Below are 26,285 nucleotides of genomic sequence, written 5' to 3'. Positions count from 1 at the left end.
CGAAACGACTAGCGAAAAAAAAAAAAAAAGAAAAAGAAAAAGAAGAAGACGGTCCACACCGAGCTCAGACTCCGATTACCTCAGTGACTGGGACACATCCGGCCTAGGGCCCAGTGAAGCAGGCAGGGAAATGTGTCTGTCTTCACGGAGGAAGGACAAGGACCCACGCCGCTTCCAGACAATTCCCCACAGAAATCTACCCTGCCCGCAGTCCGCGGATCCCTCGCGCTGGCATCAAATCCCCTCAGGGAATGTCTGTTAAGTCAAAGTTCTCAGTCCCTCCCGGGGACTCCGCGAGGAGAGATGACTACCATGTATCCTCCTCAGAGTTCTGGAGGGACTTGTCCGACTTCTGGCCAATGTCTTGGCCGGCCTGCGAGAGGGAAAGATGAAGGCTGAAAATCCACTTGGAGTGAAGATGCGCAGCCACTGTACAGCCAGGCTGGCATGCAGACTGTGGGAAACACTCAATGAGTCGGGGAATTGAAAATTAATGTGGTTAATTTTTTTTTTAGGTCTGTCTTGCTTTGACTCCGAGGATTTGACACAAGTGGTGGGTGTTAAGGGAATCACGAAGCTGGGGAGGGAGAGAGAGGTAGGAGTGGCGGTGAATGCCGAAACGCTCTGGTATCTTGCGCTGATGCCTCTTGCAATGCGATGGCAGAACTAATCAAATCAAATCAAATTATGGTGCTTAGAGCCTCGCCGACCACTGAGGCCAACTGCTGTACTGCTAACAATTTTGACTACGTCTTCTACTGCTTCTGCTGCTGCTACTACCATTACTACATTTATATGTTGAAGTATGTATGCATGTGCGAATATGTAGTGTGTGTGTGTGTGTGTGTGTGTGTGTGTGTGTGTGTGTGTGTGTGTGTGTGTGTGTGTGTGTGTACGTGCGTGCGTGCGTGCGAGGGAGCGAGAGAGAGAGAGAGAGAGACAGAGAGAAAAAAGTATGTATGTATGTATCCATCCATGTGTATTATGTTCATATGTGTGTGTGTGTGTGTGTGTGTGTGTGTTTCAGTTTCAGTAGCTCAAGGAGGCGTCACTGCGTTCAGACAAATCCATATACGCTACACCACATCTGCCAAGTAGATGCCTGACCAGCAGCGTAACTCAACGCGCTTAGTCAGGCCTTGAGGAGAAAAAAAAAGTGAATAAATAATAGATAAGCTTACGTGTGTGTGTGTGTGTGTGTGTGTGTGTGTGTGTGTGTGTGTGTGTGTGTGTGTGTGTGTGTGTGTGTGTGTGTGTGTGTGTGTCTGTATGTGTGTAATATTAATGAAATGTGTGTTGTAGAATATTATGTGTATTTCATAATGCTATGGAAAACACCTAGAGCAGTTTTCTGGATAGAGTACTACGTAAGTATCCATTATTACTATCACTGCTACTACTGCTATCAGAAGTACTACTTCCTACTGCTTGATATAGATCATACATGAAAAATAACTGGGCAAAGTTTATCAGAGAACTCCAGCATAGTGGTATATGCGGATTTTATCGACATATATTCTCGGTTTATAATATATAACTCGGGATTTTTTTTAAGGATCACAAGTGTGCGAGTTAAATTGTTTCATTTATGTTCCATAAATCTCGTCGTCACGAAAAAGTCACGGCCTCTGAAGAAATCCACTTTTGTTGGAACTGATTAAAAATATCAGCTGTCTTCGTAAACTTTTTCCTTTCATGCTTGCTTGCTTTAGTTCTTTATTTTATTTGGTTATTTATTCATTTGAAAAATTGGGGGTGGGGGTGGGAGGAGTTGTCTGTCTTTCTCTCACTGTATCTTTCTTCCACTTTGATGGTTTGAATTATCAGGAATGAATACTTATGTATACGCATACTTACCCTACATCTTGAGCAATACATAGTTTTCGTCATCGCAAGACGGACGAGGAAAACGTTTGTCAGCACTTAAACGCACAGACACCGTGCTCATCTGCCATTATGCAGTGCAAGTGACCTCCATAGCTGCATAAAAATGTGTAATGTTCACCCTGCTTTCTAAACTGAGGAGAGTTCTTTTCACTGTGATAATTCACTGGAATTATTTAACCGGCAAAGAAATTGAAAACGAATGGCCACATCCAGTTTGTGAAGTAATTTAGAAACAACTGGAGCAAAAAGTAAAATTACTGAAGTGCGAAAAGAATGTATTTAAGACAGATTCAGTCAGGGTGTTCTTTTCATTATGAAATTCTCGTTTCTGTTTTCCAATATATATATATATATATAATATCGAATCTGTTCCCGATCGACAACAATCTGTCATGAGAGAAAGGAGGAAGATGAGGACTGGGGGGATAAAAGGAGATGAGAAGAGAGAGAGGAGTGAGAGTAAGGCTGGATAGGGCTGGGATGTGGGGGGGGGGGAGAAGAGAGAGAGGGGGAAGGACTTGGAAGGGCTGGGGGGATGAGAGAAGAAGAGAAGGGGAGAGGAGGGCTGGGAGAACGTGTGTGTGTGCGTGCGTGCGCGCGCGCGCGTGTGTGAGAGAGAGACCACAAACACAACACACACACACACACACACACACACACAAGATTCAGCGCTATATAAATATAATAATTAAAAATTAAAACACACATGCGCGCGCGCTCGCTCGCGCGTGCACACACACACACGCACACACACGCAGAGTATCCATCATTTTGAAAAGGAATCATGCACAACTGAAAGTGGTAAACGCGGAGCTGGGGGCTGTGAGTGTAGGAAAGTAAACTCCATTGTATTACAGGGACACCGAGTTCAGGTCGAAGACAATGTTTCCACTATTGCACGTGATTCCGGTTATTAGTCACATCCGGAAATGGTCCGAGTTGGCATCAGTGTTCTGAAACCAGTTTGATGTCGCATTACTTGACAGCTAAACCCGTTGTTGATGATAAGTTTAAATTGTGTAAAACATTTTACATTCGAAAACTGTCGAGGGAAAAAAACAACACCGAAGCCAAAATCCAACGAGCAGACCCACTTAATAAGAGGATGAACATCATGTTACTGGAACTTTGAAATGGGTCAAAGATACGTTGTGTTTGGTTAACATACTGGCTTCTGTAAAAAATTATAAAGAAGGAAGTTAGTTAAGAGTAGTAAATCATATGTTATTAACAAACTGTAGAGACTGTGCTCTTGTGATTTTTTTTTCTTGTTTATGAAGTTATATCCGTGTGTGCTTTGTTTCAGGACTTATTACATTATTAAACGGTTAGCTAGTCTGAGGCAGTTAATCTATAGATATAAAAGTTGTTGTTAGTCCTATTTGGGCATGTTTATAATCTGTAGATCTTGGTAATTGTACAAAATGACAAATAAAGTTTGCAGGACAATAAGTTTTAAGACCCCTTTTCACGGTGTGGCAAACTGAAAATAATGACAAAAAACTAAAGTTTATATAAAAAAAAAAAACCTTTTTGGTGGTCGATGAATCCTCTTTGTTTAGTGGGATACGACGTTTCGAACCATAGGCCCGTTGTCAAGTAATGAAAAGAGGACAGTGTGGATAGGAAAGCCTGGAAAGCCTATGTGAGAAAAGGATAATGACAACTCACTACTTTCTGTTTTGATGGACCATGCACACTAAAACACTTGATGATCACCATTCAGAGCAACACACACACACACACACACACACACACACACACACACACACACACATATATATATATATATATATATATATATATATATACATACACATGTATATACACAGATATGCACACACACACACACACACACACACACATATATATATATACACATATACATACACACACATATACATACACAGGTGTATACACATATACATAGGTGTGAAAATAATGGTTTTGGCTACTGGATGGTACAACTGATCCATTAATGTTTTCGTGGTCACTTTTTTTTTTTTCGCAGAGGTAGCCGTTGCACTCGTGGTATTCTCGAAAATATAGTTGTTCTTAGCTACAAGAAAGGGGCTGAGTGGGGGCAGGGAAGAACTGGTATTGCAAACATTTTAGGTTGATTAAATCGAGTAACTGAAAACATCTCAAAATCCGGGTCCATGAAATTTGTTACTTATTTTAAAACGTGTTCTGTGGTTATTATTATCATCATCATCATCATCATCATAACACAAACAGATATCTCTTAAACAATGTCATGTATATTTCTCACAATCAGATATGCTTGTTCAGTCACTGTCACTGATTCATATATACATTTTCTACAAAAATTACCCGCAAGTTGAAAATGGATGGATGGATGGATGAATTACGCATACGTATGTAAGTACATTTCTAACACGCAAACCTTAAAAGGAGGTTCTTGTCGTATCAGTTACTGTTTAGGTAGGTAGGTAGGTAGGTAGGTAGGTAGGTTGGTTGGTATTAAATATACATGTGCATGTAGTAGTAGTAGTAGTAGTAGTAGTAGTAGTAGTGCTGGTGGTGGTGGTGGTCGTCGTGGTATATCATCATATCATGACCATCGTTTATTATTATTATTATGATGATTGTTATTATCATCATCATCATTGATAGTGGTGGTGCACGCTCTGTCAAATGTTCTGTCAGTTTATTACTGTTGGCAACATTTTTGTTGTTGTTGCTGTTGTTTCTTTAGAGTGAGATGCTCTTTGCAAGGTTTTGCAATAAATGAATGAATAAATAAATATCATTAATGATTGAATATAGAGTTATACACTCTGATTAAAAACTCCCACACAGAACAAGGAAATGGATGTCACTGTACTGTTGCAGTCCGAATTTCACAGATAGATCTTGGTGGTTACAAAGTGTTATGGTACAATAAATACTATCCAATATAATCAGCCAAAAACTTCAAACAAAGTAGGTGAGAGTGGAAAAAAAAGAAAGAAAAGAAAGAAAAACACATGAATAAAACCAAAACACACTCCCGGACACCTTTTTCAAAAAGTCAAAAGTTGGTAGAAGTGTTTTTAGCACACAAAATGGTAAGCAACATGAAATAGCGAGGAATCTAAGCACAAAGTTTCATGTTCGGAAGTAATACCTTATTATTACTCATATCATATGTATTTGACAGCAAGGACAGGTGTGTGAGTATTGATTTAGTGCGTATGTATGTATGTATGTATGTAGAGAAAAATTCGAATTGGTATCATCATCATCATCATCGCCACCGCTGACATCATTATCATCTCTGTCATTTGAAAAAATACAAACACAGTCGTTTTAATTTAAAGAATGTTTCTAACTCTGCATCAGATTAAGTAAGTAAAGGTGTTTAATTTCAACTGTTACAATGGATTCTGTTCGTTTCTTTTTCGCTTCCATTTCAATCAGGTTCCTGTATTTCTTAACTCTGTATCGGACTAACAAATCTTTGTAAGTTTGAGCTAAGAAAACGTTTTTGATTTCTACTGTTACGATGGATTTTGTTTGTTTCTTTTCTTTTCTTTCTTTCTTTTTTTTTTTTTTTTTTTTTTTGTGATTTTGTGTGTGTGTGTGTGTGTGTGTGTGTGTGTGTGTGTGTGTGTGTGTGTGTGTGTGTGAGAGAGAGAGAGAGAGAGAGAGAAAGAGAGGAGGGGTTATTGTCTGGTTGTTGTTTTTTTTTAACTGTGGTGTACAATAATTCTAAATAACATTCTACGGTTGTGATATACTGTTGTAAGAGGTTACTTCAATAAACTCAGTATCACAACGTTCTCTTTTCACTTTTAATAGTTTTATACACGGGTTACCACTCTCACGTGCAGTAGTTTTGTTGTTGGTTTCTTTTAACATGTGGACGTTTACTTGTAAATTTCCTTTAAAAATAAAGTTCTACTGATCAGGCGACTAGTTTTTCCACACGGTTCACACTGGTACGTGGTGGATGGCTTACGAGATTTTTAAAACGTAATTTTTTGGTCTTCCCAGTGCATACATAGTATACAAAAGGGTACAGATCCTGAGAGGTCCGAAATAATTTATGAGCCGGAGGGGCAGGAAAAAAACACTCGCCCTTTATTCACTCCGTACGTCGAGATTCGAACCTTCGTTGTGCGGATGTGAAGTGTGTGCCTGCAACGGTTCATCGATTGTTTCTAAACATGCAGACCTTAAAAGGAAGTTCTTGCCATATCAGCTACTGCGTACATTTTGATACTAAATGTGGCATTTCATATTCATTATCGGAAAAAAAGTTTCTTTCTGTTATTTCAAACTTCAAGGAACTGATCTATTTTTAGTACCTTGATGAACTTTATTCCACAACAAATATAGCAAGCTAGCTGGAACGGCTTGGCTCTTGTTTTGTATTTTCACAATGCATGATCCCAAAAGTGCCTGCTTTTATTTAACATATGTTGCTCTCTTCACGATGTGGAAAAAAACACACGCTATCATGATAATAACGACGACACCAAGGTTAACTGTTTAGTAAATTATGTACAAAAAGTGAACGCTACTCAGCGAACACTCTGATAAAGATAAATCGTTTTATCCTATGGATACATGCAATATCACAGTCGTCCAACACGTTTTTTGACTTGTTTGTTGTTGTCGTTGTTGCTGTTGTTGTTTGGCTTTTTTTGCTCGAACGTTGTTCTTTGTGTATGCAAAGTGTCAAAGTTATATAAAGGGGGTGGAGGGGAAGGTAAATATGTGAAACACTGTGAACACCATGTTTGTTTATTAAAGTCAGCATCAATCATAAAATCTGTCTGATTACGAACTCAGCAGACGTTTTATTTAGTACTTCGTCCAACTGTCGAAGTATGGGGGAAATCAGAATACTCGTAAAGGTTCTCTCAGACTTGCGAATGATGCACGAATAGGCATTGCCTTGTTCCTTCGATCACTGTAGTCACATGTGTAAGGAAAGCAAACCTGATACCAACACACACACACACACACACACACACACACACACACACACACACTTATGGACATGCGCGGCATCACAGCTTTGATGAACACCACAAACGGAGCATATCGCTTTCGAATAAATTCCCAGAATTTTCGCTTTCCCCAAAACTCGTGTTAATCTACAAGCATGCAACTCTATTGAGCACAGCACAGACAAATGGCACTGCTTTACAGATACCGTGAAACTGTAAGCGTGAATACAACTAATATCAGGGCCTGACTAAGCGCGTTAGGTTACGCTGCCTGTTAAGCATCTGCTTTGCAGATGTGCTGTAGCGTATATAGATTTGTCCGAGCGTAGTGAGGCCTCCTTGAGTAACTGAACTGAACCGAACTTAACTATTAGTTGTAATCATATTCATTCCTTGACATGAATTGGGCGAAGGGGAATCAAACAGGTCGAGAAAGAAAGAAAAAAGAAAACAAAGAAATAAAGAAAGAAACATGGACTGTATCGTCAAAAACAGATGACAAGATTTCTCAAAGGAAATAAGTGCGTGGAAAGAGATTGATGAATACCAGTGTTCTCTTGTGTACCTCTCTCTCTCTCTCTTTCTATCCTCTTACACCTTTAAGCGTTTAAATTAATTTCTAGTGCTATTCATGAAGCACGCTCACACCAATTTTGTTTTGTCAAGTTTTTTTCATCGATTGATATGTTCAGAAAGTATAGTTTCCGGATGCGCCTCTGTGCGCGCTTGTGTTTATCAAGGTCTTTTCACGTTGAATGCATATTGGATGAGCGAGCGAGCGAGCGAGATTTAGAGAGAGACAGACAAACAGCAACAAAGAGACAGAATGACAAAGCCAGAGAGTGACAGAGAGAGGCGCACGCGCGCGTGTGTGTGTGTGAGAGAGAGAGAGAGAGAGAGAGAGAGAGAGAGAGAGATCCAATACTCAGAGCCTTGGTAACGTTTTCTGTATTGCAGCTCTCTCTCTCTCTCTCTCTCTCTCTCTCTCTCCCGTTTCTGCTCAAACACCAATGGTATAAATGCAAAAACAGAGAAATATGCTTCTCCTGAACCATAGTCACCCATAAAACACCAGCCACAGATCAAGTCGAGTGTGGACCATGTCTGCATACTAATGAATTGGAAAACAGAAATCAGATTGCGTTTCCAGACGTGCTTTTCCTTCTGACTCAAGAGGGACTGGGAAGGAAGGGAGAAGGGAAGCAGCAGCAGCAGTTAGCAAACGAGAGAGAGAGAGAGAGAGAGAGAGAGAGAGAGAGAACAAGAACAAGAACAAGAACAAGAAAAAAACTTTATCTTCAGGCCTCCGGCCCCTAGAAAGAGGTCAAAAGTACACAATATGGTGATCACTCAGCCGCAACAAAATGTAAAATACGTACTAACTTAACCTGTAGAACAAAAGTGCTTCTCGTGCATAGTAAATTAATTCTAACTTTCATCATTGTTGTCACACACACACACACACACACACACACACACACACAGAGAGAGAGAGAGAGAGCACTAAATGAGTACAATGACTTCTAATAAAAATTCAACTAAAAATATAATTATGAGAGAGAGAGAGGGTGGGAGGCAGCAGAAACAGACAGAGAGCGAGTCATTTGCGAGATTTTGAGTGGGAGGGTAGAAAGAGGAGGCAGAGAGGGAGGCAGTAGTGTGTGTGTGTGTGTGTGTGTGTGTGTGTGTGTGTGTGTGTGTGTGTGTGTGTGTGGCAGACAGACAGAGAAGGACAGGCAGACAGAGATGACGCCGAACAAGCTAACGTATCCAATGGACACGATTACCCTCTTCCACTGGAACCCGTTTTCTCTCTGACAATATTTAGTTGATCCTACAACCCCTTCTGGGGCATGTTAGACATAAACTACAATTCCAACATGTGAAAATCACAGTGTACATTGTAAACAACTTCACTTAACTTGTTACATTTACTCAAGTTGAATCATTAATTCGAGATTTAAAAATAAAATCAAACCCGCCCACTCACCCTCTTATACATGTATACCTACAAAGTGTGAGGGGGGCGGGGGGGGGGGGTAATGTTAGCATAAAAACACAACATATCAGAAAATTTATTACAGAGCTTAATAATGGAAGACCATTTACAAAACGGATGTTCCTTCATTAAGTTAAGCTCAGGCAAAACAAGCTGGGCTGATATGTTCTGCTCCCCGGCACCAACTGGTTCAGTTTCCACTGGAGAACATGATCTGTGAGGCGATGCATATTTAGATTATAAAAGCATGTATCAGTTCCATTTTCTCATGTGTGTTATAGAAACATCTGTCACTTCAGCGCACATGCGTGAGCTACAACTCCCACGTTCATTCAGTTTAGTTTAGTGAATGGATTTTCACATGTGTAATTTTTTGTTTTACCCCGTCTTTAGGGCATCTATAATATTCCCTTTTCGGGAGTTGATGCAAGCGAAGTTGTTTCGGCGAACTCTGGTCGTATGGGTTAGAAATCTGATCTGTATATGTGCGTTCGCACACGAAATAGATTATGTGTCTAACAGTTTTACACATACTAAGCTGAAATGCTGGAACGAACAAATAAATGAAAACTACCTCCACCTGGCCTGATCGGCGCTGCCGGTATTCCAGCTTACTGACCGGGAACCGGCTGGCGGAAAATCCAGTGCTCACTATCATTGCTCTCGCCGGAGGTGGGGTCAGATGTCATTCGCATTGAAACAGTATTCAACGCGAAACTGGTTTCTAGTTCGCTGCCGACTTGTCGGAATTGTTCTGTTCCGTCACCGTCAAATGAAAATTTACTGTAAAAAATAACAGTTGCCCTTTTTTTCAAACGTTTTTATTATCATCGTTTTTATTATTTTCCATCTCTCTGTTTCTGTTTCTCTGTAAATGTAGAGTAAAAAAACAAAACAACAACAACATTATTTTAAAAAGTCACACACACACACACACACACACACACACACACACACAGCACGCACGCACGCACGCACACACGCACACACAAACACACGGGGAAAGGAGGCGGGGAGGGCGAGACAGACAAAGACAGAAAGAGGGACAAACATGCAGTTAGATCAGCAGGCGGACAAAGACTCGTATACAGCGAGAGACAGCAAGGAAAACCGCCAGCACAGATTTTCGCGGCTAGGTGTTTATGGACGTATCCATAGCGTTGAAGAAAAGTAAAATAGCTGGGTACGAGACGAACAGTAAAGACTTGCGTCTTCAAGATCACATTACCCGTAGAACTGTTTTCGAACACCACACCCATGACCGCCAAAGAATTTCAAACCATTTAGCACAAAAAACAAAAAACAAAAAAACAAACAAAAAATGACGCGGAAACAGGGAGAATGATCTGTCCTTAGTGGCTCCTTCAACTCTTCAGCAATGACACAACTGTTCAAGCTATGCATCTAACATTTTTTCCCTCTCTACATGACTTAAGGAAACACAGATAGATCCATCGCAAGACTTGAAGTATATTGATTAATCCATTTTACCTGATGAAAGCAACCTCACAGATGTAGGGTAGGTATGCCTAATTGCCAACGACCCAGTCGAAGCGACCAGCTCAACGTGTGTACTGTAATGATAACATGTCGTATGATAGTCAAACGTATTCTTTTGTTTTGGATGCTCTCTCCAATTGGCTGCGCCAGGGAAAGTTCGTTTGCTCATTCTCTTCGACGTTAGAAATAGCACAGGTGCCTGAGGGTAAATGCGAACGGGCAAGTCTAACGATGGCTTTAGGTACATGTAGACAATTAAAACAGAAGCAGGTCTTTAACTCATTAGACATAACATATTATTGGAACATCGCACTAGACTGTTGTATTTTTGGTTTTGATCACACATGCACACAAACACACAGACATTTAAACACACACACCCCACACCGCACACAAACACACCCTTTTAAGAGTGCTCAGTGAGTGTGCAACATCGTTCGTAAATAGACTCACTTCAAAATATCCTATGGTATAATTGCAAACGACACTATTTTTGTTTTGTTTCGACAACTGACGTTCTGATCTGTCACCAATATGCTTTCTTAAATTCTCCCAGCACTGGTAATACGCATTCAACATATACTGGTAATACGCATTCAACATATCCGACCAAATCAACTATTTTAATCTGTGTCAAAGTTCAAGCCCAACAACATGCTTCCCTTGAATTTAGGATTTTGAGAGTACGTTTGTAAACTTGGTCGGTAGTGGTACGCGAAGAGAAGAAAGAGCGTGGAAATAGCCAGAAACAGCTGATGTTTTCCTGGTTCTTTGAAATGGATATTCATTAAGGTATTAGAAAATGGTCGAAGCAGACGTTAAACTGTGAAATGCAACCGTTGAGAACGCTTCAAGTAGGGCGGTATACGAATCGTTCGCAATTACACGCTGTTCGCAGTTACCCATACCTACCCTACCCTGGTGATGATCAGGTCATTCTGCGTCCGTGAGCTGCAACTTACATGTTCAATCGAATCTTACGCAGCAATACTCCGTTTTCAGGGGGCTGTACATGCGTGTGGGTATACTGTTTCCATTATTCACCGAACGCTGACATGGACAACGGTACCGTTAACGTGCAGTTTCATCATTTGTAAGTGTATACACACGAAGACAATTAGGCACTTGCAGGCCTGAACATATGTTGAACCTGGGATATCGGTAAAAATACCCCCCACCCCCAACACGCTAATACCACAATCGAAACCCAGAACATCAGACCGATATTCAACGCTCCAAAGTGCCCGTCTGCCGATCAGTGAGGTTATACGGGTTTTAAACAGGAAAAAGAAAGATAATATCATACCCAAATAGGTTATAATCAAGCTTTCCCACTTGTGAAACAAACACACAACGACACACCGTAAGCTATGCCATTTTTAACCACTTCTTTCGGTTCAAATAAACACTTCATGTGACATAGGCAAGTACAAAAAGACAGAGCCGTCAATTCTACTAATGGCCAAGCTTTACAAACACGCAGACAGGTAATCGCCTATGTTCAAGTGATGGCAGGCTATATTAGTACATATAATTGTTTCCACTGTGTGTGATACAAGCAAAAACATACATAGATAGAATTACCTATCTTATATTAATTATGCAAATATGCAGACATATGATCGATTCTAATACTGATCAAACCATATTAGTATAAGTATTTGTTTCCACCGTGTGTGATACAAGTACACACACAGATACCTGATTGTCCATAGTATCCACGTGATGAGCAAGCATACGTTTTCCTTCGTTTGACACACGCAAACACACAAAGAACTTTCTACGTGACATCAAATTTCGTGCAAATTGCATTGAAATGTCTCAAATGAAAATAATTTATTCTATTTGTTATTTTCTCATTCAGATAAATCCCTTTTTAACATTCAAAATAGTAACTGTGAAACCTTACTGATGATGGGGAAATAACTCCATTCGCTGGTCCGTCCAAGGGGCAAACAAACGAAACATTCATGCTGTGACCTTGACCTCACGCACAAGGGGGTGGGGTTGTGAAACAAGCGACACTAACTTGCTGGTTTGGTTGGAAGCAGCTAGCTCCGGAACATAAATATTATATGAACTAAAAAATTCACTCAAAATAAAATCTGAAATGAAAGACTGGAAGGCGGGGGTGGGGGGGGAGGGGGGGGGGGGTGTCGGGTGGAGAATATAAAACATTCAGCTGATGCGAGATAGCGAGTGTAAGAGACGTGGCAGTGGGTGGTTGATAGCATGTTGCCCCTTCCTGTCTCCATCCCTCCCCTCTTCTCAGCCCCCTCCACCCTCCACAAACATATCCTGTAACTGCGCAGATCTGTGGGATGTTTACATATTAGGTGATATGATCTCGCCCCCAAAATATTAAAAACAACAACAAAAATTAACAACAGTAACTAAATTGTGCAAGGCCGTATTAGTGATGTACATTCTGATGTGTTAAATCATATTCATTTTGTATCTATCCTATTTAACTCAATACAATTATTTGTATTTTATCCTGTTTGTATTTTCGCTCCAAACTCTCCGAGTCAACAAGATTGCTGGTGTAAAATCGTGCGGACATTTCAAGGGATTTGAACATGCCCACACCGTCCACCCAAAAAAAAGACTAAACAGAATTGGAATAATATCCTCTCAAAAACCAGAAAGACCTCTACCGGTTGATGCGACTGACGACTGAAATAATGTTTTTAGCTTTCACCTCTATCTGAAGTTGGTGCATTTTCCCCGCTACACCCGCTTGTAGTGGGACACACGATGTACCAGTGTCACTAAGAAGAATGTAAAACTACGGGGTGGGGAAGGGGAAGGTATTCCTATCTATGTATCATTAATAAATTTCTACCAAAAATTAAAATCGTTGTGTGTGATATTTTTGGTGAATGGAAATGAACTACTGATGGGATTTTCCATTGGCAGCACAAGGGAACTAACTTCGGGGGGGGGGGGGGGGGGAACCCAACAAAACCATACAAATAAGGAAATAGACAGCCCAGGTACACAAAAAGTAGACGGAAGGTGGATCATAAAAACATGATTTACAGAGTAAGTTTCAAAATGCCTCAGCTGGAAGTTAAGAAAGCAAGACGATCGACGGGCTTTAATGTATCTAGCTCTATTAATGACAGACCGTTCAACAGTGGGAAGGGGCAGTGTGGGTGGAGTCGCCTAATCGTATTTGCAATTGTTTTAATTTCTTTTATTAAGCCCCGATATAACTATTTTGGTCGGCAATGATCAACGGGCTTTGTTTGCTTTTAATATGATGACTGGCAGCCTAGCTGAACCCGTCTTTCCAAAGATAACATTTTCCTCATGGGGAGAGGGATAGTGCAGTAAAGGCCGTGAAGCTACATCCGTGCATTGTCATATAACACTTCCTCAAGCTCAGAATGCTGTCCCAACAGTTATTTGTTGCATATTTATCTCTGTCTGTCTGTCTGTTCGCCCGTCCTTCTGGCTATGTGTTTGTGAGGAGGGGGAGAAGAGGACATTGTGATGGAGTTTTGTTGTTGTTGTTTTGTGTGTGTGTGTGTGTGTGTGTGTGTGTGTGTGTGGGTGAACGTGTGCGCGAACGCGCGCAAAGGGTGACTGGGGTTGCTTCCCTGCAAAAATAATGTATTCACTTTTAACGCTGATGGATTGCCATAAACGAGCGGTGTTCGGCTCAGAAGGAGGTTAGAAAAGGAAGAGGGAGTCGCTTGTATTTGTCTAGCTGTACCTGCTCGGTGGATGCACGTGCGCAGGGCGCTGTTTACTTTGCGTTCAGCACGTGTGCTCGCGCTGGGCCTGCGCACAATGACTCATTCATGGCCAATTCCTCATGAAAACACAGCGAGTGGCAGGCTGCTTGCTTTCACCTGTGTCTGTCGCTGTGCATTGCCCCTGTTTTCTGATTATCTTATCCCCCCCCCCTCTCCCCCATTTCTTTTTAAATAAGCCTCTACGCACACCCTATCCTAACCCTCTCCCCCAACACCCTCTCTCTTTGCCTCCCGTCCTTTCTTCTGTGTGTGTGTGTGTGTGTGTGTGTGTGTGTGTGTGTGTGTGTGTGTGTGTTATCCTTGCAAAAACAAATTAAATCCCCTTCCTTGTCTTTTTCTGACACAAGATTTAATTAATGTTTATATTTCAGATGCAGGTCATCTTTTTCATTTCCTCTTGAAAAGAGTGGGAGGCGGGTTAAAAAAAATAAAAAAAAAACTGTGGGAGAGAAGCGGGCGGAGGGAGGTAGGGGAAGATGGAGAGCTATTAATATGAGTGCAACATGTTGCAAAACATGGATTCCGGAATAAATGTTACAGCTATACTTGCACCGCGAGGGTCTTAATTACTTTGCGTCCTTGCCATGTGTTGTGCTTCAAAGGACTAGCATCGGAGTATAGCCACCTTGAAAGGCTTTAAGAAACCAAGGGTCACACACGCAGCACATTTGTTTACATTTAAGCACCACATATTCTTATTATCCGAAAGAGTATTAAGTACTGGTAATTATATATTTATTATAAAATGAAGAGATAAATAAGCTTTCTATGTCTGAGTTCGATTTATCAATCTCCATAACTTCAATCTGGCTTTCAACTTCATGAGATTTCACCTCAAATCCGAAGAACACTTTCAGAGCAACTGATCCCTTCCATTTTTGTTTGTTTGTTTGCTGTTGTTGGTGGTGGTGTTGTTTTGTGTGTGTGTGTTTGTTGTTGTTGTTTTTTGTTTGTTTCTGGATAGTCTGGTAAAGCTCCGTTTTATCGGTTGAGATATGTGGAGGTGCGGCGTGGTCCATGACAAACAGGCAGGCAGACAAGCTGAAACCGATACGCCTTCCCTGATTAAGGCTCGTGTAACACGAGGACGGACAAGACAGGGTAACAATGGCACATGATAGCAGACTCGTTTATTGTCAATTGGACACTGATCTGCTTGCGGCGCACATTGTGCCTGTGCTGGGAGAGCCAGTCACCGTTCATACTCCCTGAGTAACCAGTCACCGATTTATCTCTTTTCGTGTAAAAGTAATTCTCAAAAGAAGGAGATGAAAGGGCATAATTGAACAGCGAAATTTAATTACAGTTTTGTAGAGGTGTTTGTGTCATCCAGAGACTTGCACCAAGATAAAACAGTTTACTTGTCGGAAGTAAAATTCATCCAATTCTGGCCCCTTCCCCTCCTCTCTAGAGCAGATAAAAAAAATGTATATTGCATGTGTTATATATATATATATATATATATATATATATGTGTGTGTGTGCGTGTGTGTGTGTGTGTGTGTGTGTGTGTGTGTGTGTGTGTGTGTGTGTACGCGCGTGCGTGCGTGTGTATAACAGCGAGTTTTCTACTCCGTCAGCTTGTGCTTATACCAAACGTGTTGTGTCACTCATGAAGGGCTTCATACAGACAGCAATCATCTGTAAAATTCGCATTCAAAAATCTGAACAGTGACTGCTTTGTAGGGCCATTGGTTTGGTCTCTTTCGTGTGTTTGTTTTATCTATTTTGCTCGACATATTGATCGAGAATATGTTTACTTACTGGTTACTGACTGATAAATCTATGATATATAGACAAACTGACAAAATTAATAGACAAACGAAATCAAATCAAATCGAACACCGTGTTTTCTATAGCTTTTGGAAGACAACTTCAAGCACTTTAGTAAAAGAAAAATAATGATATAAAAAACAACCCACAAAACATTTTGTCGAGAAAGGTATTTACATTCGTGGTGGCAAATATCTAATTTAGTAATACTTTCAAATGATTCAACTGTTCGTGTGTGTGTGTGTGTGTGTGTGTGTGTGTGTGTGTGCGCCCTCCCACTCCATACACATGTACACCCGTTAAAAAATTTGCTCATTTTAGTCCTTAAAAAATATTTTCTTTAGTTCGTGTTGTTCTTGTGTGTGAAGTATCCTTTGACATTTTATGGCCTTCGATATATCTATAGTGAGTTATATTTTTGTCTTTTTTGACAATTTATTTGTGTATAATTATTTACATTTTTATTCTATTTATCTTTGTCTTCCTTTGTCCGTCTTCTTGTCACTCCTCGTTTGCCTTTTCCTATCATATAAAAACTGTAAAATGTCACTGCGAAGACATTGTATTGATCTGCGTGTGACACAAACGTCACGCACGTATTCCCATTTCTCCCGACCATCCCTTGAAACTTGCATATTTAATACTCCCCTAATCCCATGTATAATTAATCTCCAACAATATATAAACAACGCCACTACAACGATAGGGGAATCAATGCAGACCAACCATGGGATCAACAAAAAGCCCTATCAATCATTCGACTGCTGGCAACCCTCGTCAACACTCGTTGGGGACTGACACGTGACAAGAAAGGGGAAGGTGGTAGGAAAGGTGGAGTGGGGGAGAAGCGGGAGGGGAAGGCTGACGCCAATGCTACCTGTCACACCCCCTGCTGAGCCGAGCCACCGCCGCCGCCACTGATGACTTCCACAGGTGTTGGGCCCATCCACTGCCGCCGACTCCAACCTGGGTTTTCCCAGCTAAAGTCCTACCGAAAGCTCCCTACTTTCTGCTGAAGGGCCATATTGACTTTTGTACACTGTTGTACAAAAACAGGTGGCAGAATGGATAAGACGCTTTTCTGCCAGTACAGTCCGTGAGCGTCTTGATTCGAAACCCTCTCTCACCCTTTCTGCTTGGTTTGAGTGAAAAATCAAACTGAGCGTGTAGTCATTCAGATGAGACGATAAACCGAGGTCCCACGTGCAGCACGCAGTTGACGCACTGAAAAGGAACTCATGGCAACAAGAGTTTTGCTCTCTGGCAAAATTCTGTATGTGCATGCACTCAGGGGCCTGAGTGGTCAGAACACGAATGAATGCTGCTGGCAAGGCATCTGCCTTGCAGATATAATTATGTATTTTTGTTTATTTATTTATTTATTTTTGTATTTCTTTTTATCAGAACAGATTTCTCTATATGATGTAACGCATATAGACGTTTCCGAACGCAGTCACGCCTTCTTTAGAACTTGAAACTGAAACTGAAAGTTGTCGTACAATGCGGTTCATTCCTGGATGTCAGGTTACAGATCATGACGTCACCATTCTTTGGTGTCTTCTGGGGACTCATTAATCATGTCTGGTTTCCACCCAAGGTTACACAATAACCAAATTTCGTATCTTGTGACTCTACACACAATAAGTCTGTGTACTTTTTCTTGCTTAAATTTACTGTCCAGGATTTGTGAATGCACAACAGTTAGTCGCTTTGGGTTGTTTTGTTTGGTTTTTCACACTCATTCAGATTTAAAGGACGCCAGTAACCACCACATTGGAATAAAGCACTGGCAACGATCCAAACTTTATGAGCTGGGACTGTACAAGTTTAATTTTAGTCGTGCCTCGTGCAGTGGTCGACTTTGTTAGTTTGCACTTCTCGGCCTAATCTATTTTGGACATTGCGCTGTTTTGTTTTGAGTTGACAGCGTTAGTACAGCCAAACTGGGGTTTCAGCAATTGATGAAGAAATAACGAACGCGAAGGGTTGAATCTGTATCGGACACAAAATCAGGTGACGAGCATGTGACTAAACTTCACCGTGTGACAGCACCCTTCTGTCGATCGGCCTCAACTTATAACCTCCCCCCCCCCCCCCCCACACACACACACACACACTGTGTATCTCGACTGCACGATCTCGACTGTTGCTACTTAAGGCTGGGATTTCCCATAAGTTGGGTCAATCGAAAGGCTGTACTGTGTTGCGTTGTGCTGTGGTGTGCAGTGGTGTGCGTGTGTTAAAGTGAGGCAGGTGAGGGAGGAGAAGGTGCGTGCTGGCGCGTGACAAGGAAAGCGTGATGTATTAAGCAATTAAATGGATAAGCGGATGTACGGCGAGGAAGAACTGGGACGAAGAACACAACAGACACGCACATGGCCTCTTCACTTATCTGTCATTTCACACACACACACACACACACACACCAGTGCAGGTGTTTCGCTCTCTCTCTGTCTCTCTCTGATCTGAGTGTGTTTATGATCCCACCAAAATACTACTGTACATCCTTATAACAAAATATATGAGATAATGATTTACATTATGATACATATATATATATACATGGACACACACACACACACACACACACACACACACACACACACACACACACACAGATATATATATATACATTTATATACATCCATATATATATATATATATATATATGCATATTTTTAACGATCTGTGAAATATTATCTATTCTGTAAGGAGTATAAAACAAAAGACAAGCTAAACATCCGCGTCCTTTTAATAATATGAACTGCAGCAACTCTCATCCGTCATCGGTATAAAATGTTAACCGGGGAATTAATATTTCTTTTCAACAAAACTGGTCGGCTAGCAAACTGTCTCTGTCTCTCTCTCTCTTCCCACTTCCACTACCCCCTCCCTCTCTTCCCACGTTTACTACTCCAACGGTCTCTCCCCCCCCCCCCCCCCCTCCACCCCGTGGCCCTGTCCGTTACAACAGTCCCCGTCTTTGTCACATGCCGGCCGGACAAAAGACACCTGACACCGTTTGGATCGCACCTGGCTCGAACACTACTGTGTTTTCGGTACGGTCAGGGAAATTAGCTTTCTCAGGCAAGCTCGCGTGCGAAACGAGGTCCCGATCCCATTATCGTGCTGCGTCCTTCCCGAGCTCTGTGCCCGGCCATAATAACCACCTGGGTAGACCGGAATCATTGTCGGGGTACTTTTATATCCTGCCACGCACTAAATAACCATCCACAAGCAGATACCCGATTCTTATATAAAAGAAAAAGGGGGAGGGGTGGGGTTGAGGTGGGGTGATGAGAGGGGTGGGGTACGGTGAGGCGGCGTTGGGAGGGATGGAGGGGGGTGGAGGGGCGGAATGGAGGAGAAAGGAGCTCGCAGCAGGGAAGCTGCGTGCTAAGACTTTTTTTTTCTTTCTTTTCTTTTTCAATTTTTTTTTGGAGATTTTGTACATACTGTCAGAAAAAAAAAGATGCCGTGGGTCACTATGGGATCCAGCAAATGGACCGAATCCAGCCTCATTACCATCCTTGCCTTCACGTCAAAGAAAATTCTCTTCGCGTCGATCCGCGGTCAGTGTGAGTCCCCCCTTCCCCCAAACCTATTTACCCCACCCCCTCTCTCATCCCTTCCGGAGTGGCCAGCGCATTGATGACTCGCTCTCTAAGGCCCGCGGTGAGTCAGCCATGGCTCAGTGTGTGTGTGTGGTCAAACAGGCGCCAGGGACCCCGTGATCAGGCACTGTCCACTCTGGTCTCTAAAAGGGCAAGTCCTGACTCGCTGACCAGTCACTGGCAGGCCATGCAAATCACCCTATACTGACCACCGTTGGCGGGAGCAACAAGTCCGCCAGTACTGACCAGTGATTGGCAGACTATGCAAATGAGACGACGCCCAGCGGTCCGCCAATTAAGTGCCGCGGTTCAGACTGACCACTCGGTGACTCCTCCTCCCTCCAGAAGCAGGCTGCTGGGCAGGAGCCTAGGTATCGATGCGTCAGGAGACCGGGTTAACGGTTGTTGTAACTTGTATCCTGACCTTCTCCTTGCCCTTTTCAGTTGGAGCAAGAGAACGTGTGTGGGCGGGTTTCGCAACCATGATTTACAAAGCCCCACTAAGTTCCCCGACCGGAAAGGATTTCCGGTCGACAAAGTTTATGGCTCAGTGTTTGTCAAGAAGGGAAATGAGGACTGGAGAAGGGGATGTGGGAGGGGGTGATGCAGAGATACGGAAGTACGTGCTTCGAGCCCATGGTAATGGTAGATGTCGAAAATTTACAGCCAGTTGCGTTGTTCAATGCCTCCCTTTATCCAGCACAAAGCAATGAAATTAGATCCCATTCATCTGTTCGGAAAAAAACCATGCACATACCATAAAAAGTCATGAAAATAATAAAACGCTTAAAAACAAAGTATGATTACCTGCGTATGACTTACCTGTGCATCTTCTTCCAGAAATCCAGCGCTTTTATCTCTATTTATCAAACGCGAGTTTCAGTAATCCTTAAATCCCGATGGATACGTAAGGTTTCAGAAACCAGCACAAGTTCAGGAATATATACACATAGTCTAGGTTTCGAAAGTACATTCTCTGAATGAAACGTCTTTTACAGAACCGAGCATAACCATGTAGCTCCAGCTGAAAAAAAAAAAACCACCCCAAAATACTAATTTGGAATGTGTTCTTTACATGCAGTCATTCAAAGGGTGTGTCTTTTTTCCGCTTCCCAACTTCATCGACAGTTTATTTTTGTTCTATTTTACATGGCGTATTACTGCCAGCGAACGTCGACAGATGTTTCGATGAATATCTGTTCAGTGGTGTGCACTCGATTTCTGGAATCATCATCATTTGTTGCTAAAATATGTCTTCAAAGTCAGATCTTTCACATGTTTCATTTTATCAATTTATGAGAATTTTTAAAGAAATAAAGTCATTCATTAAAGATACTGAGGGTTAAAAAGACCATTCAACAGACGAATGCCAAGGTATACTGTGTGTATGAAGCCCCAATTCTGGTAATCACTGTTGTCTCAAAATTTAAGCATGACAATAATCGGTTGGTTCATGATTCTAAGCATAACAGTCCGGGATGTTTATATGTCTAGTAACAGTCCGGAAGCTTTATACGTCTGTCAGTAGATGATAAAGTTATAGTTACATTATCAATGACGTATCAATAGATCATAAGGTTTTTTTTTTCTGAACCTTGATATTTTTAATGCTTGCAATACATGTTGACCCTGTTTTGTAACAAAAACATCAACCAAGAACAACAAACAAAACAAATTTAAAAGTTTTTATATTGAGTTCTTTTTGGGATTTCTAAGGTTATCTCCTTTAGGGGGACATTTTCCTAATGTCCTATTTACACAATAGACGAACTAACCGAATTTCATTCATTCATTCAAAGGTCGAACACCAAACTTCAAAGGTCGCACATTAAACATCCTTGATTGTGACCAGAAAAACCAAAGAAAGAAAGAAAGAAAGAAACACACACACACACACACACACACATATATATATATATATGGCTTGGTAGAGATTTTTAGAGAGATTTTTTTTTCTTTCTGTCGATTTGCTTCTGTGTATTAACATTACTGTAATGCTGATAGTTCGGCGAACTATAGAAAAATATAATACCACATCCCATTTCCCACCAATTATAACAATATGACCGCCAACATTTCGAAGATGTTTCTCGCCATGATTTAGCCCATAAAGACAAAAAAGACCCCCCCTCCCCCATTATTATAGGGTTACTATTCGGAAAAAGGGGCATGTTATTACCAATCATATATTTCTTTTCTTTACATAAAAATTAACAATTGTTATGAAACAAAATGGCAACACGTGTTTGCGATGCAAAAGAAGCTGCATAGTTTCACTCTATACAGTTCTCAAGCTTAGTGACAAATATAATGTAAAGTTTAGACAAGAACTACAAATTTACTTGAATGGTGTCTTGAAAAATTGACACATAATAAACATACTGATATGGACCTATATTTCAGCAGTCTACACCATATTTAAGGCAATTATAAAAACAAAAAAAGTAAAATGGGGTTAAAGACATTTCTCCTTAAACTCCCAGAAGACAAGATTATGTATGCATATATTTATTTATTTATTCATTTATGTTTCTATTTATTTAATCTTTTTTTTTCTTTTCTTTTTTTTTCTTTTTTTCTTTTTTTGTTGTTGTAAAGTCTCCCGATAAGAAAAAAAGTTGTAACATTCATCATCATCATGAGATATGGTAATCACATATAATTTTCTTGAATAGTTTCTTGCATTATCTGGACCAAAGACAGTTAATGTACGTTTTAAACGAAAATGTCAAAAGGGTGAATTCCAGTTTCATCACAAATTATAATTCAGTCATCGCATGCCTGTTCAATCTTAAGAAATGCTTGGAAAAAAATTAAGTGCAGTTTCTTAAGAATGCTTTCCTTTCAGTCGTTAAATCATTTATCATAAAGAACGAACGAACAATATATATATATATATATATATATATATATATATATATATATATATATATATACAGAGAGAGAGAGCGAGAGAGAAAAGAAAAAGAAAACAAACACATCAATCTGTCAAATATTCCAAATTTTCGGAACGATCACGCTCTTTCCTCAAGGGATAAGTTGTTTACATGTTACCATGGTCATTCTTACGCAGCTATTATGACGCAAGCACGCCATGACGTACATGTTGTCACACAATGCCAGATTTTGCCCAGAGCCTAAAGAACTGCAATTGTCTATTTTCTTCTACTGTCAAAAAACAAGTTCCTTAAAACCTAACTTACTGAATAACTCAATCAACAGCAGAGAAATAACACGATAAATAATAACAATAATAAGAAAAATGAAATAAAAATCAATGATAAATAAATAAATAAAATAAATATATACGAGTATTTAAAATAAAGAAGGAAAGAAAGAAAATAAAAGGGGGGCGAGGGGGGGAGTGGAGATAATCAAAAGAAGATTAAGAATCATAATAATCATAATAATAAGAAGAATAGTTTTTTTAAAAGAGAAAAAAAGTAATGAATCAATTTTAAAAAAATAACAAGAAATAAAATAAAATGAATTAAAAAAATAAAATAAATGAATAAACAAATAGATAAATAAATTAGAAAAAAAAGGGGGGGTAGGGTACAATCTAACCATGCAAATGTCCTATGATGCCGGAAAGGGAACTTGCTTGCGTAATTTATCTGGGTATATAAAGATAACATTTGTTTATCTCTCGTTGAATTTATCTGTACCTCGCACATCTTGGACCTTCGTACATGTCAACGCCGCTTCTTCTTCTTCTGCGTTCACTCGTATGCACACGAGTGGGCTTTTACGTGTATGACCGTTTTTACCCCGCCATGTAGGCAACCATACTCCGTTTTCGGGGGTGTGCATGCTGGGTATGTTCTTGTTTCCATAACCCACCGAACGCTGACATGGATTACAGGATCTTTAACGTGCGTATTTGATCTTCTGCTTGCATATACACACGAAGGGGGTTCAGGCACCAGCAGGTCTGCACATATGTTGACCTGAGAGATCCTGAAAATCTCCACCCTTTACCCACCAGGCACCTTCACCGTGATTCGAACCCGGGACCCTCAGATTGACAGTCCAACGCTTTAACCACTCGGCTATTGCGCCCGTCATCAACGCCGCTGAATTGGTACAAAAATCATGTGGAGATAATTCCCTGATACTTTGTCGTTCTGATTACTTTTTTTATGAAGGTATGGTGGAGCATATTCGGGTCAGCCCGTATGCTTTCACGCCACCTTAAAACTGAATTGTTTCTTAACAGTTGTTGGAAAAACTATGCAAAAAGACTAAGACCCCCCACACACCCCCAAAACAAAAACAAAAACAAAAAAAAAAAAAAAACAAACAAAAAACGTTAAACAAAAAACCCAAAAGCCCAACAAACACGCAAAATAGATAAAGTAATTGTATATCGTGTCGATAACTGTTAGTGTTAAGGGTGTTTTGAAAACAACAAAATTGAATAAACGAATCAATAAACAATACTAGAATGCATGTCATTTATTTATTTATTCATTCATTATATTCATCATTTAAAGATCAATTTATATGTGTGTATTTTTTCCATCATCAATGTATTTTTTCTTCGCAATTTCTGTGAAGTATGATCGTGTGTTAATTTGAAAGAACTGAATTTGCAGTCTGCAGTGTCTCACTACCACTGTTCGGATAAGAAGAAGAAAACAACAACACTTCACCAATTACATTCCTTATGAATAAATACAGTAATAGGGTATGACGTCATGTGTGTTAAACTGTAAACAAAGCGTTCGTGTCGTAGACAGAATTTCTTGAAGTGCAAGAAATTGCTCTCATTGAAGACGTGTGAGCCCATGACGAAGGCAGGGCAGTCCTGGAGCCGTGTTAGTTTAGTAACTGTATTTGTTTGTTTATTTAGTTATGTATTTATTTATTTATTTATTTATTTCATTTATCTGTCTGTCTGTCTCTCTCTCTCTATCTATCTATCCATCTATCTATCAATCTATGTAAACAGTTTCAAAGTTGTATGCGCAGTTGGAGTATTTTAACACATCGTACTGTGACTGTCGTCTGCAAGTCCCTGTCGATGTCATTGATATCGTATTAACTGTCGTATAAAATCATTTATTAACCTCTTTCCCTGTATGTGCGCGTGCCTGCGTGCATGTGAGAGAGAGAGAGAGAGAGAGAGAGAGAGAGAGAGCACGCGCGCGCGTCTGTATCTCGCATTCATTTTAAGAAAATAAAATAAACAAAAACTAAAATCGCTAAAATGAAATAAAAATAAGAACATGTTCCACAGCGGACATAATGGGGATAGAGAATGGAAAACTTATCAGCAGTCTGTGGCACATGTTGACACAAACAGCGGGGGAGAAATGTTAAACTTTTCTGGAATGGCCACTGGCGCCGCAAGACACATGTCATTTTTGCAAACGAGAATCCCAGACGTTCCTGTTGAAAGTAAGGATGCCAGGCCTCCTCATTTTGCCGTCACCAACTGGTCTGTTATCGCACGGCTGAATGACATCCACATGTCTGAACGGGGGGGGGGGGGGGGGGGGGGGGGGAATCTTTTAGCAAACAATGTCATCTGCACCGAATCTGAGGCTTCTCCCAATGGTGGCAACCTTTTTTTTTTCTTTCAGTCACTGAATCATTTTGTACAAACGTCTTGTGAAAGAGATTGACTACATTAGTACAAAAGGAAAATGGTCCAGGGTTGAATAAGAGCGGTCAGAAATTACTGACACGCATGTTGATAATGAGACCAAAAAAAAAAGCAAATTAAAATTGATAAAACCCAGATAGGGCAATTATTAGTTAGATATTACATGTTCGCCTAGCTTCAGGCAATTTACCGTTTCATCTTTTCAGCTCGGCTTATTTTTTATTACGTTTCTAAGAATATTTGAACACATCTTAAATCACTACGTTATCTGAATAATCGTTCATCCCTGCCGAGTGCGTGTAAGGTTACCATCTGTAAAATAGTAGGCGGTTTAATCCATTGTTTGATAAAAATTTAAAAAAATTAAAAAACCAGGACAGAAAAATATTAAGATGACTTTCTCAAACAAAACAAACCCCAGTAGAACTAATCCGCAACAGTTATATGGAAATGATTTATGTTAAACATTATTTAAAACAATAACAACAACAACAAACTAACAAACAGATGGCCATTACTGCGCTGTGCCTTGAATGACGATCGCACACTTTTTGTTCGTTCTTTTTTTTTCTTTCTTCTTTTTTTTATACGACTCTTGCGCTCTTTATTTCCGGTTTTTTTTTGTTTTTTGTTTGTTTTGTTTTCAGTTTTGGTGCGGTTTTTGTCCGCATTTTATGAAAAACCACCACTGCCGACTATACCATGTATCCTGCTTTGTTCCATTTACAGCATTAACATAATGCAACCAGTATCGTCTGTTCTGAACTGTCAACTGAATCTAGAAATACTGGCAGCAATTTTATTTCAAACTGCGCTTGTCTTTTAACTTTGGTTCGACTTATCAGATTCATATATGTTTGTTTGTTTGGCTAATACCAGAGGGAAATGGATATACTGAATTTAAACACACATTGGTTTGTCTATACTTTGCATATCTTGTACTTAAAAACTTGTTTTATTGTTGTTATTTTTTTGTAAAGCACTGATCCCTTTTACCCTTCAGAAAAAACAACAACAACATAACACAGTGCCTGTTGTCCACGAGCTCATTTGGTTTCATTGGCTGCTTCGCTCCACGCCCACTTCCTGGTCTATCGTGGCTGTTTCCTGTGTTGCTGTGCTGACTCACAACTAGTCGCATCGTTTGGTGCTTGGGTTTTCTGATCTCTGTTTTGC

General features: G+C 40.4%; 1 protein-coding gene across 1 annotated transcript in view; it reads left to right on the top strand.

Annotated features, from left to right (window-relative positions):
• LOC143281128 (cyclic AMP-dependent transcription factor ATF-3-like) overlaps nucleotides 1-26,285 on the top strand; it is a 163,881-nt gene that overhangs the window by 13,078 nt on the left and 124,518 nt on the right. The window lies entirely within an intron of this gene.

The sequence above is a fragment of the Babylonia areolata genome, chromosome 4, assembly GCF_041734735.1.
Source record: "Babylonia areolata isolate BAREFJ2019XMU chromosome 4, ASM4173473v1, whole genome shotgun sequence".
NCBI lineage: Eukaryota > Metazoa > Mollusca > Gastropoda > Neogastropoda > Buccinidae > Babylonia > Babylonia areolata.
Note: the sequence above shows the minus strand (reverse complement) of the source record. Positions and strands in the feature narration are given on the sequence as shown.